The 14,437-nt window shown below is 37.0% G+C and overlaps 1 pseudogene; it reads left to right on the forward strand.

The window, feature by feature from the left end:
* Positions 1 to 957: 957 nt before the first annotated feature.
* LOC120185689 lies at positions 958 to 2,831 on the forward strand (annotated as a pseudogene).
* Positions 2,832 to 14,437: the final 11,606 nt, after the last annotated feature.

Here is a 14,437-nt window from a genome sequence, read left to right on the forward strand (position 1 = left end):
TGACAACTATTAACGACAAGTGATTAATTTATTATAAATCAATAACGTTAGCAACAAAATCGTTATTTTTAAAACATTAATGGAGAAAAGAGAAGTCTATTCAAATATCATTGACCAATTTACGTAGTTTGCCCCTTTTCAGTTACTAATTAATCAAATGGATTCCGTCTGAGGCCACCATATTACAAAGGCCATATCAAATTAACCAAATATTAAAAGCAATCCCCCTACCCCACACCACGTTCAAAATCAATCCCCAACCCTAATACCTTGCAAACCCCAAACCTTGGTTTGTTAATTGTTATAACTAACCCCTTTTTCTGGCACATGGGAAATAACTTTTTTCTAAATTTCGATTTATTTATTTTAATTAATGAAATTTTTTAATATATATTTAAAAGACATCGTAATCAACTAGTCATATTTTTCTTTCATATATGAAAAACCCATGAATGTAGATTTAAACTGAAAAAATAATAAATGATTATTTCGTTTTTGATAAATGAATAAGAATATATTCTAGATCGAATTTGTGAAAATGCTGCATAATCAAATTTATGAATTTAAAGTTTAAATTAGTATTCTTTTTATATTATTTATTTCTAATCATTTCTACGAATATTTTATATTAAATTTCGAGACAGAGAGAGAGTTTTTACCTTTTATTAAATTATTTTTTAAAAATGAAAATTTATTCATCCCATTGGAGCATACATTCATGAATTCACAAGCCATTGGAGCATACATTGTTTCCTGCCAATCCGGAAACAAGAACACCTTCTGGATTCTCTTTTGCTTGCTTCACAAGTTTCTTGGAAATCGGATAGCATATCTCAGCTTTACTTCGTTCAAGGCTATGGATAGGACTTCTGCAGTAGTCATCATTTAGAACACTTTTCGGGGGGGGGGGGGTCATCAAATCGTGCTTCAATCGGCAGATTTTGCTTCTTTTGCAACATGGTCTCCTCAAAGTTATCTGTTTTGGCCAAGGGCTGTACATGTAAACCGTTTGATGCTAAGTTGCTCTTTGCTGCAAACCCCCCGGAAGATGTTTTACCTGATAAGGTTGAATTAGATTTTTCCGTTGTGCTCGGACCGCCACCAGTTCAGGACTTGATTGAAGTCAGTTGTGGTGAACCGGATACTACTGCTTCAGCTGAGGGTGTGACTGAGCTTGTTTATGATGAACCTGCTATAGTTTACAGCCGATTGCATTCTTTGCTCTGTCCCTCATCTCTTGTCAGCACGCCCTTGAAGCTAAGCAAACTCACTTTAAGTGAGACAGGGGATGCAATTGATCTAATAGAATGTATCAAGGAAGAAACTTACAATGAGGTTGAGGAGCTATCTGATGCAGATGGTGACCATAAAATGAAGGTCAGTAGCATAGGCATTGAGGATTTTGAGGTTTTGAAGGTGGTTGGGCAAGGTGCATTCGGAAAAGTATATCAAGTAAGGAAAAAGGGCACACACAAAATTTATGCGATGAAGGTTATGCGGAAGGACAAGATAATGGAGAAGAATCATGCAGAGAACATGAAAGCTGAGAGGGATATTTTAACAAAAGTTGACCACCCTTTCATTGTCCAGCTCGAATACTCATTTCAAGTAATTTCTAGCGCTCTTCAATGAATAAAATCTCCTGAATTTTTTGTTAAATGCTTTTAACAGACAACTTAGGAATCAAAATTTTATAATGCCTTGTACTGATGATTTTTACCTATTGCTCTTACAGACCAAATATAGGTTGTACCTTATTCTGGATTTCGTTAACGGCGGGCACCTTTTTTTTCAGCTTCACCGTCACGGTCTTTTCAGGTATCGATGTTATCTTTGTATTTCATCAATATACCATGTCCAAGAAATGGTTGATTATGTTTTCATTGTTTTTCAGAGAGGATCAGGCTCGTATCTACGCTGCTGAGATTGTTTCTGCAGTGTCACACCTTCATGCAAATGGCATTATGCATAGGGATCTTAAACCTGAAAATATCCTTTTGGATGCTGATGGCCATGTATTCACTTTCTCCTCTATTGTTATCTTTATTTGTGCTTGCTGCAAGAGGAAAATTGACAATATCTTTGTTTCTATATGTAGTTAATATTGACTGATTTTGGCCTGGCGAAGCAATTTGACGCAAATAAGATATCAAACTCCTTGTGTGGAACAGTGGAATACATGGCACCTGAAATAATTACTGGGAAAGGCCATGATAAGGCTGCAGACTGGTGGAGTGTTGGTGCTTTAATATTTGAAATGCTTACTAGAAAGGTTGGTGCCTCTTTTTTCCCTGCATCAAATATCGCTTTGTAGATGTTCAAAATGCTTACTTTCACTGGTTTATGTTCTTGCAGCCTCCTTTTACCGGAGGAAACAGGGAAAAATCCAGCAAAAGATTGTTAAGGAGAGGATGAAGCTGCCTAAATTCCTTTCCAGTGAAGCACATTCTCTGTTGAAAGGGGTATTCAAAGCCTTGGTTTATGTTTCTCATTTCCTATTTGTAAGTCTTGAATCCCAAAAGTTATTTGCATCTACTGATTACTAATAATTGGTTTTGTGCTGTTTTAGCTGCTACATAAAGATCCTAGCAAGCGCCTTGGAAGTGGACCAACTGGAAGTGAGGAAATCAAGCGATGCAAGTGGTTGAAGACAATCAACTGGAAGAAACTAGAGGCAAGGGAGATCCAACCCGGTTTTCACCCCGAAATCGCCGGGAAGCATTGCGTTGCGAACTTTGTCGAGAGATGGACCGACATGCCATTGACGTTTTCTCCAGCGTCTAGCCCATAGACCAAAACAAACCCTTTCGTAGATTTCAATTATATAAGGCCTGCCTGCTAGTCCCTTATGTTAATGTGTCTTGGCTTGCCCTTGGGATTCAATAGAATTAAGGAACTGTTATGGAAATAGTCTTAGTTTTTAAATTGAAATAGAAATGGTCACAAATCAATTCAATCATCTATGACAAAGTTTCCACATGCATAACAAGGAGAAGAGTGGACAAATAAGCACAGACACAAAATCTAATCAGTTCCAACTTGAGTTGTATAAGGAATTCGGGTTGAACCGAGTCCTTGAGGGTGCTGAGGGGCCATAAAATTTGTTTACTCCGATTTCAACAAAGTGCTTTGTATCGAGACTCTTGCTGCCATTTCCGTTATCCATGATCAAGATAGTATCTATTCAAAGAGCATTCACAATTGTTTAACATTTAACGTTCATACTTGTAGTATTTATGATGTTCGAACCCAATATCTCAAGGAATAACAACAATTCTTTTAATACCGAGGTTGCTTGGTTCGTGCATGAGAAAAGAACTCGTCATTCGAAGTCAAGATTAGAAACATTTTTCCACTTAACGTATTGTGTCATATGATACGTTCTTAAAATGTTACGTGATTTTTTTATGACGAAAAAAATGATCGATGCTATATGTGTAACAATTGATTTAAAATTAATTAAAATAAGATAATTCTTTAAATATTCAAATGATAATAAAATATAATTTTATAAATCAATATATCATCTTATCTTAAATAATAATATAGGTAGAGAGTAATTAACATTAAATAACATTTATACCTACACATCAACTGCAATGGGAATGGATCATAGTTGAGCTGCATGATATATGCAACACAAGTTGGCAAAGTGAAGTGTGAAAGAAAAGAAAACAGTAAAAATAGGGTGCCTTACAAACAGGGACGGAGCTCCGATAGGCCCAAAGGGCCGGCTCCAGTTAAAATTTATATATTTAATATAATTTTGATTTAATAGTATTTTAGTTCATATAAAAATAAGAGAAAATCGTCTCAGTGACCAAAAATGCCTTATAATATACGATTTTAACCAACTTTTTTTGGATTTGCCAAAATGACCAACAAAATCGCAACGCGAAATAAAAATCGCAACGCGATCCCCAGAATCGCAAATCAATTTCCAAAATCGCAACGCGATTCTTGAAAATCGCAATGCGATAGTACAAATTCGCATTGCGATTTTCCAGAATCGCAACGCGAATATGAAAATCGCAACGCGAACACATAAATCGCAACGCGTATCCGTAAACCGCAACGTGTATCCGTAAATAGCAACGCGTATCCGTAAATCGCAATGCGTATCCGTATATCGCAACGCGTATCCGTAAATCGCAACGATAATCCGTAAATCGCAACGAGAATCTATAAATCGCAATGATAATCCGTAAATCGCAACGAGAATCTGTAAATCACAACACTGAAATTTTGGGTATATAACTACGCAACAGCAGCAAATCATAAACTAAATCCCTAAATCGCAACTCATTCCATCTCCATCTATCACTCTCTTCGGCGACATCCGTTCCTATATCCAACGACATCCTTCCCAATCCGGCAACAGGTTTTAGTTTCGCAGCTCGTCTGTTTAGTAAATTAATTTACAACCATGAAATCATCTAATGTTGATCATGTTTGGATAGATTTGTGTTTTGGAGGGTCATGGGATAATGTTCATGGTGTTTTACAATATATGCCTTTATCCATGAATCTTCAACTAAAATTGTCTTTACAAAAGTTAACTTATGAAACTCTAATGCTACGTGTTTCAAAGAAATTGAATTTAGAGCCCCTAAGTGGATTTAGGCTATCTTATCAGAGAAATGGTAAAGTTTATTTGTTAACCGACATTGAAGATGTTGAACGATTCATTGCTTACATTAGTGTTTCACAAGATGATGTTACATTGTATGTTGTTGAACCTAGAAGTAGTATTGTTGGGTCAGTAGCGGGTAGTAATCAACTAAGTTTTTCTCAAAATCCCAATCAATTTTCAGCACCAAATTCCGGTTTTCGTATTGACCAGTTAGACGATGATGAGCCAACAGAAAAAATTGTGAGTACTAGTCAGTATTCGAAATTTGGTCTTGGTCAATATCCGGACTTTGATATTGGTCAATACACGGATTTTGATGATGTTTCAGAAGAAGAAACAGACCCTGCGTGTAATGATTTTGATATTGGTCAATACCCGAATTTTGATGATGAAACAGCCGTTGCCGAAGAAGGTATTGTTGATGATAATGGGGAGGAAGTTACGACTGTGAATGAACATGTTGAACATCCATTCTGTAATTCATATAATCCTGAAGAAGAAAAAGAAGAAGAAAAAGTCCCCGAAGAAAAGAAAATGCCACGGGCGTATAACTGGAATATGCCAGAATTACTTCAGATACCGGAAGAAGAGCTGGTAAAGAAAGCAGTTGATTGTTACACAAAAGTTATTCGTATCAAGAAAGATGATTGTTTTGATACAAAGGAAGACTTGAAGATAGCTTTGTATACGAAATGTGTGGAAGATGACTATCAACTAAAAGTTAACAAATCAAGCAAAGATCGTTTCGAAACAAGGTGTATGATTGACAAAAACTGTACGTGGCGTATGATTGCAAAGAGAATAAAAGATTGCGAAATGTTTCAAGTTAGGACTTTTATTGATAAACATACATGTTCAAGAACCCAAGTTTTTCCTCACCATAGACAGGCAAACAAAAAGGTGTTGGGTGGTTTTCTGGCTGAGTTAATGTTTTTGAATGGCAGGGTATATCGGGGACATGAAATTATGACTGACATGAATGCTCGGTTCAAGATTAGTATATCATATTCTCAAGCTTGGAGAGCCAAATGTTATGCCTTGGAATTGTTGAGGGGGTCGCCAGAAGCATCGTTTGCCCAACTGCCGGCTTATTGTCACAATTTAAAGCTGAAAAATCCTGGGTCGGTAACTCATATCAAAACAGATAGAGATGGACACTTTGAGTTGCTGTTTATCGCCATTGGTGCTACGGTTAGTAAATCAATATAATTTTGTTGACTCATTTTTGTTAGTTACATGCATTTCACATTTAAATGATTATATTTCTTGTGTATATTATTTTGTAGATTCGTTCGTTTATTACTTGCATGCGCCCAGTTATTATAGTTGACGGAGCACATTTGAAAGGTCGATACCTTGGAGTAAACTTATTAGCAGTAGCCATGGATGCTAACAATGGGATATTGCCAATAGCTTACGGGGTTGGCAAATCTGAAACCTCTGATTCATGGACATGGTTTATGGGGTATCTTAGGGATTGCATAGGTCCTATTAGCAATCTGACAATCATATCCGATAGGGCAAACTCAATTGACAACGATGTTAGAAGGTGTTTCCCAGATGCTTTTCATGGACTTTGTGGTGTTCATTTGTATAGAAATCTAAAATCAAGGTCTGCTAGTATAAAAAAGCACAAATGGACATACTGGAAGGCTGTAAAAGCTTATCGGGAAGTGGATTTCAATAAGCATATAAATTGTTTAAGACGTGTTTTGCCTCAGTGTGCTCAAACACTAGAAGATGTCGGGTTTGAAAGATGGTCAATAGTACATCAACTTGGAGCAAGATATGGTTTCATGACGTCTAATAGTGCAGAATCAATCAACGCTCTAAGTCGTCATTCCCGGAAATTACCCATTACTATGTTAATGGAGTTTTTTCGAGCCTCTATTCAACAGTGGTACTACAAGAAAAGAAACCATGCAGGTATTATTTCTTTGAATTCGTAACTTATCATATTTATATATTTTACTAAGTATTGTTTATTTAAATTTACAGGAACATTGGAACATCGTGTTACACCATGGACTGAAAAAAAGATAACGAAACGTGTTGTGAAGTCAACGTCATGGAGAGTTGAACCATGTTCAAACACTTTGTTTCAAGTACTGGATAATAACTTAAATGGGCTAGTCGATCTAAATGCAAAGACGTGTAGTTGTATGAAATGGCAAACATCTGGTTATCCGTGTGGCCATGTTATAAAAGTTGCTCTTCATTTAAACCAAGATGATTCAAGCGCATACGCTATGGATTGCTACACTACAGAAGTTTATCGACAGACTTATGCCGAGATTGTCTACTCTATTCCACATCCTTCTGAGTGGGACATACCAGATGACTTACAAACAGTTTTGCCACCAGCCATGGACAGAAGGCTACCTGGCCGACCAAAAAGTCACGATCGTATACCGTCTAAGGGTGAAGAGAAGAAGAGATCGACATGTAGTCGGTGCAAGGAAAGTGGTCATACAAGGTTGACATGTGGATCACCAGTGCCATCACAATCATCTTTTCCTCTACCAAAATATGGATCCTCATCAAAATCCAAAGCTCATATGGTGTCAAGCAAAAGGAAATCATCTTTAAAATCCCAATCACAACTGGCTTCACCTTTTGGGACTGTTAACTTAGGTGATTTTTAAATGCAAACGTTATATTATGTGGATTTTATGTGTGAACTTTTAACATTTTCAGTTGAATTAATGACTCAGGCCAACCATTTTGACTTAACCAACTCTTGTTATTCAGTTGTTATCACTTATTAGGCATGCATTTGACTATCGCAACACGGAAATTACAATCGCAACGAGAGAATCGCAATGCGAAATGAAAATCCCAACATGAAAATCGCAATGCGGAAATGAAAATCGCAATGCGAAATGAAAATCGCAATGCGAAATGAAAATCGCAACGAGAGAATCGCAATGCGGAAATGAAAATCGCAATGCGAAAAGAAAATCGCAACGAGAGAATCGCAATGCGGAAATGAAAATCGCAATGCGAAATGAAAATCGCAACGAGAGAATCGCAATGCGGAAATGAAAATCGCAATGCGAAATGAAAATCGCATTGCGATTCTCTCGTTGCGATTTTCATTTCCGCATTGCGATTTTCATTTCGCATTGCGATTCTCTCGTTGCGATTTTCATTTCGCATTGCGATTTTCATTTCCGCATTGCGATAGTCATTTTTGCCTTCAACATAATGCAGATTGAAATCAACAAAATCAACCATTACATTTCAATCAATTAAACAAGCACAAATAAGAATTATGTTCGCATCAATTACACAAATCAACTTTTACAAATCATCTTTTACAAATCAATTAAACAATCAAAAAATAAGCAATAATTCTTATTTCCAATCATCTACTATTGAATCAACTTTTACAAATCAATTAAACAATCAAAAAACAATCAATTAAACTATTGAATCAACTTTTGCAGCCATACATCATTTTCACGCAGTTCACTTCTGAGATTAACCTGCAGAAACCAAACATTTGCTCAAACAACACTTTCTACACATCTAAAACCTACAAACAGCAAATTATTGAATTCTAGGTACTTAACCAAACATTTTCAAACCAAAAGTGTATAAACTTACCAATTGTTTATGGACATTTTTATAACGCGGATGCAGGTAGGCAGCGTCTCGTATATATCGATTTAGCCATATAATGCCGAAACCACAAGCCTACTGCAGCTATATCTCTATCGGTGGGAGGTAGATACTTGGTGCTTCCCGTCGTCAAACGCTCCAACGCCAAGCATACGAGAGGACCACAATCTCCTCTGGCTCCTTCCGTTTGTTGTGGCGCGGTCTCGTCTCTAATAACTGTAATATTGAGCTTCTTTGGCTTCTTGTTTCCAGAACGAGTCCAATAATTGATCGCATCCAAGAATTTAGCCAAATGAGAGCTCCATCCCTTAATGATATCTCTTAAATCAGCCAATGATATGTAATTTATCATGCTGTCATACACTATTGTCTTAAGGGATGGGAGCTGAAGCTCGACGAGAATCCAATATTTACGTTCCAAAACAGGGATAAACACCTGCAATCATAAGTAATAATTCATTCATTTGCGCACTTATTTCATAAAACCTTTAAACTCAATCTAAAATAAATACTAACCTTATCGACCTCCCACCATGCAGGATAAAGTTTAGCTTGTCCATTGCCCAAATCAAATGATTCATCTTGTTGATTCTTCAAGTGAACGACGTTAAAAGACGTCGGCATAATTGTATATCGTATATTTTTATTTTTCTTAAGTTTTCTTATTATTAGAAGACGTGTCACCCACGCATCGATATGCTGTTTTACAAAAAAAGACATATATTAGTGACTTACATAAATTTAAAAAAAAATTAATCAAATTGAAATATAAGAAAAATATAAGACTTACCCCCCCATCGAAATAGCCATTGTCTTCGACCCCTAATAATACGCCCCACCAAGGCCGATCAAGCAACAAATAGATATCATCGGTGAGCTTGCATATGTCAGTGAAACACCCCTGGCTCCGCTCATGTAGATAAAAATCAACTGCGGTCTTAGCCCAAAGGGTGTTATCCAGAATTGTGTCTGGTAGTTGTCTCCTCTCCACTTCCGATACCGGAATGGTACTGGCCGGTAACTTATACGAGAGCCAACTCTCATCCATTATGTCCGGCACGTCAGAGGGTTTCTCAAGAAGCCTACATATGACGCCATGTGAATCGGGCTCTTGAATGGTGGGAGGGACCTCTTCAATGATGACAGTGGCCTCTTGAACGGTGGGAGGGGACTCTCGAGGAATGATAGGGGGGCCTCTTCAACGATAGGAGTGGACTCTTGAGGGATGACAGGCGAGTCGGGCTTCTTCTTGCGGTGTCTTCGCACTATTGGGGTGTACGGAGACTTTATAGCACGTGCACGCTGTCTGATGCGTGAACTCCGTCGTGCAAGCATAACCCGACGTAAAGCATCCACTCTATCGGGCTGCTAAATAATTAAATACAAAAATCAGTAAATAAACAGATATGATATTTAAACAGTGAAAACAAAGACAAATATGTTTCAAACTTGCATTGTATTCACCCAAGTCATTATTCTATCATAGTTCACAAAATGCATCAGATAACAAAGAAAAATATGTTTCAAACTAATACCCTGAAGTTAGTATTTGTCTTTGTTTTGTCTATTGGTTGAAGTAATGCAATCCATTCAAGTTTCAATTTGCAGAAGAAGAAATAGTTTACTTTCGCAACACGAAACTTAAAATCGCAACGCGAAATGAGAATCGCAACGAGAAACCAAAATCGCAACGCGAACTGAAAATCGCAACGACAGAATCGCAATGCGAAATGAAAATCGCAACGAGAGAATCGCAACGCGAAATGAAAATCGCAATGCGATTTTGGTTTCGCGTTGCGATTTTGTCGTTGCGATTTTGGTTTCGCGTTGCGATTCTGTCGTTGCGATTTTCATTTCGCGTTGCGATTCTCTCGTTGCGATTTTAAGTTTCGTGTTGCGAAAGTAAACTATTTCTTCTTCTGCAAATTGAAACTTGAATGGATTGCATTACTTCAACCAATAGACAAAACAAAGACAAATACTGACTTCATGGTATTAGTTTAGCAGAATTGGCAGCAACCGAACAAATTTACTTTCAACCAAAAGACAAAACAAAGACAAATACTATTTCACAGTGTTAAAGAATACACAGTTTAGCAGAATTGGCAGCAACCGAATAAATTTACTAAGCAATCTAAGTGAAATGGCTAATCTAAGTGAAATTACGAGTAAATTTATCATTAAGTTAAATATGGAAAATCTTAAACTTATCTCGTTGCGTAGAGTATGAACCTCATTCTGCAACGATACTATCATCTCACGTAGAGCGGCAACCTCACCACGTAAAGTTGACACCTCCACACGCCATGCACCATCGTTATCGCGTAGAGTACCGATCTCCTCACGCAAGGCATTGACCTCATCACATAACTCATCCCGTGGAGGTGGAGAACAAGGAGATAAATGTCGTGGCCTCTTTACCGGTCGCCTATCATGAGGTAATGGTGGAGAAGAGGCTCGATGATGTGACGGGATAGGTGATGGCTCTCGTTCTAGAGGTGTATAGTCGGGTCGATCGGGTGATGGCTCTGGGTGAGGTGATGGCTCTCGAATTGGAGGAAGTGGATGCTGCTCATCATCCGTGCCATCAAAAAAACTCTGACTAGCTTGCCACCAATCAGTGGCAAGCTCTTCCTCCGTGGGTGTCAGTCTTTGTAATGGAATGTTGGCCTCCTAACAATATAAAAACTCAAACAAAGTTAAACGTCTACTATTAATAACTTGTTTATATATTATATGAAAGTATTTGTGTTAACTTACATTATTTATTGTCGCATATGGTATTAAGTCTTCCCAATCCAACAGATTTTTCCTCTTCCAGGAAATAGCCCTGGGAATATCATTTGACGTTTTTATTGCATATGTACGCATGCTGGGGAAAGCCTCGAATATCCAAATCTACAAACAATATAATAACAAAATTAGTAATTGTTAAATAATTAATTATAATTTTAGAAACATTATATAGAAATTCTTACCTTAAAGGCCCAAACAAAGCCTGACAAAGTGTATTTCGACCCATCGCCACGCAAACTTTTGCGGTCATCAAAGGCAGTAGACAACTTAGTCCAGGTAGCTTTCCATATATACGAACCCCACGGAAACAGATTCCATGCATTCAGGTCCTCTACCAATATTATTAGCTCCCGAGGAATAGGTTGTCTGGCCTCTCTGCCTAAAAAGCCGGCATACACAAGTAGTAGAAGGCATACTCGGAAAACATCGACGTCATCCATCCGAGTGAAACCATCTTTCTTATTAAACAATTTCTTCAGGTCGTCGACGTGTAGGTTCGGCTTCTCCATTGACTCATCCGGAAAAACCCGGGATAACCATGATGGGCGGGCGATATGACGAGTGTACCGGCCTACATCATCGTGTCCGAATCGTAGACCAGTGATTAAGCAGAACTCCTTCCGCCCAAAACAAGTATACGCTGGTGGAAAATGAAACCATATCTCTTCCTCACCACGTTGTATACTGTCGGGTAGATTTGATGTCATGGTCTGAAGCCACAAATGGGTCAAATTAGCATCTCCACCCGGATGCTGTACTCTCAGCCATGGCCCGAAGCAGGTTTCCTCAAACAATTGTCTTTGTGCAGGTGAAAGCTTCGAAGCAATTGTAGTGGCTAGGCTAACTTTATTCCTTAATGTCAATGAAGCCGAAAAAAATTTCTACAAAAACAATAAACATACCAAGTTAGATATACCAAAAACTACACTGTGAAGATATACCAAAAACAATAAACATAAAAAGTAGTAGTTTATTCTTGAAACTAAAATTTGCAACACTGTTTTGTCTTTTGGTTGAAATGAAAATCGCAACGAGAGAATGACAGTCGCAACGATTTTCATTTTGCGTTGCGATTCTCTCGTTGCGATTTTCATTTCGCGTTGCGATTCTCTCGTTGCGATTTTCATTTCTCTCGTTGCAGATAGTCATTTTCACGTTGCGATTTTCATTTCTCTCGTTGCGACTCTTCTGCAAATTGAAACTTGAATGGATTGCATTACTTCAACCAAAAGACAGAACAAAGACAAACACAAATACTAACTTGAAAATCGCAACGAGAGAATAACAACACGAAATGAAAATCGCAACGAGAGAATCGTAACGCGAAATGAAATCTAAGTGAAATGGTTAATCTATTATTGAAATGACCAGTAAACTTATCATCAGTTTCAATATGAAAAACCTACAATAATGCAAAAATTTCAAAATAAAAATAATTAAAAAAACTAACCCTCGGAGGTTGATTTTCCATTTCTGAATATTGTGAGGGATTTCTGACCGTGAATGGTTGTGAGGGATTTCGCCGGAGATGGGGACGGAAATCTTCGGAGATGGGGACGGATTTCGCCGTAGAGAGTGAGAGATGGAGATGGGACTGAGTTGTGATTTTAGGTTTTAAGTTATGAGTTGCGATTACGGGATTTTGTCTTAATATTCGTTTTTGTAATTTGAAAATAAAATACGCGTAGCGATTATAATGGCACTTTAAAAATCGCGTTGCGATTTACGGATACGCGTTGCGATTTTACGTATTGTCGTTGCGATTTACGGATACGCGTTGCGATGTACGGATAAGCATTGCGATTTACGGATACACGTTGCGATTTACGGATACACGTTGCGATTTACGGATACGCGTTGCGATTTATGTGTTCGCGTTGCGATTTTCATATTCGCGTTGCGATTCTGGAAAATCGCAATGCGAATTTGTACTATCGCATTGCGATTTTCAAGAATCGCGTTGCGATTTTGGAAATTGATTTGCGATTCAGGGGATCGTGTTGCGATTTTTATTTCGCGTTGCGATTTTGTTGGTCATTTTGGCAAATCCAAAAAAAGTTGGTTAAAATCGTATATTATAAGGCATTTTTGGTCACTGAGGCGATTTTCTCTAAAAATAAATATTTGAATCTAAAAAATATAAATATTTATTAAATATTTAATCAAATAGTGGTTGAGCTAAAGAATTATAAGTACGTGTTCTCAAATTTTTAGTTTAATTATAATTTAGGTCATTGTAAATTTAAATATTAGACAAATTAGAAGTTTATTGTGAATTTTGAGTTTTTTATTATAAATTTAAGGTGAATACAAGGTAGTATATGTACAAAGACTTTCAACTATTTGACAATGAACGCTCATACTCCTACATACACAGTGCTTGAACTCGGGACCTCAAGTATAACAACAATCTCCTTAATCACTAAAGTTGTTTGTTCATGCTATTTAAAATTTAAATACCTAATAAGTTTTTATATTTTTCTTAAATAGTCTAATATTTCGACCCTTGAGAATATTTAATTTTAACTCTGTCTCTGCTTACAAATATGAAGGGTGTGCATTCTACACAGTTGAATTAAAAAATTAAATTATTTGAGTTGGAATTTTATTTTATAATTTAAATTTTATTAAAAAAAATTACAAGTTCATTCGATTTAAATTGTTTGAATTTCTATTTTAATTTAATTATAAATATTTATAATATTATAGTACTTATTTAATTTTAATTTAAATAATTTTCTATAATCATATACAATATATATACATCAAACGGAACTGAGAGAATCAACTTAAACTTAAAATACACTAATTTAAGGCGGTTACTTAATGTGGTTTCCACATATGAGATCATCAGCTCAGCTAGCAGTAGCGCTACAACTTTCCACTTGAGATGCACTAAAAATTTAAAAGCGTGGTCCGTTCACATGCTTGCTTTCCTTCTTCCTCACCCAAACTATACATACGACGACCTAATATCTGTCCATTACCATCTTCTCCGGACTTTTCCCTTCTTTCTTCAGCTCCCCAGAAAGGTAAATGCCTTGAAAGTCTCTTTATTTACACGTATTTCACAACCAATTTTGTTTTCTTTTATTCAGCTACCTTCCTTGCTTGTCCCTTTCATCTCCAATCTTTATGCTCTGTTTCTACGGAATTCTGGGTTTTCTTTCATTTGTTCATTTATGTTCAAATATTTCGTCTTTTTCTGTGTCCCGGATCCCTCATTATGAACTCATGAGCAACAGCTGATAACTCATTTCCAATGTCAGTTTCAATTCTTGCATCATTGCTGTTTCTGTACTTCCAATTTCTCTTAGCTGCTGAATATGTACCAACTGAGAAAATCCTCCTAAACTGCGGCGAGAAATCGGAGCTCGCCGAAAA

This window comes from Hibiscus syriacus, unplaced genomic scaffold, assembly GCF_006381635.1.
Source record: "Hibiscus syriacus cultivar Baekdansim isolate YM2019G1 unplaced genomic scaffold, ASM638163v2 tig00113124_pilon, whole genome shotgun sequence".
Lineage (NCBI taxonomy): Eukaryota > Viridiplantae > Streptophyta > Magnoliopsida > Malvales > Malvaceae > Hibiscus > Hibiscus syriacus.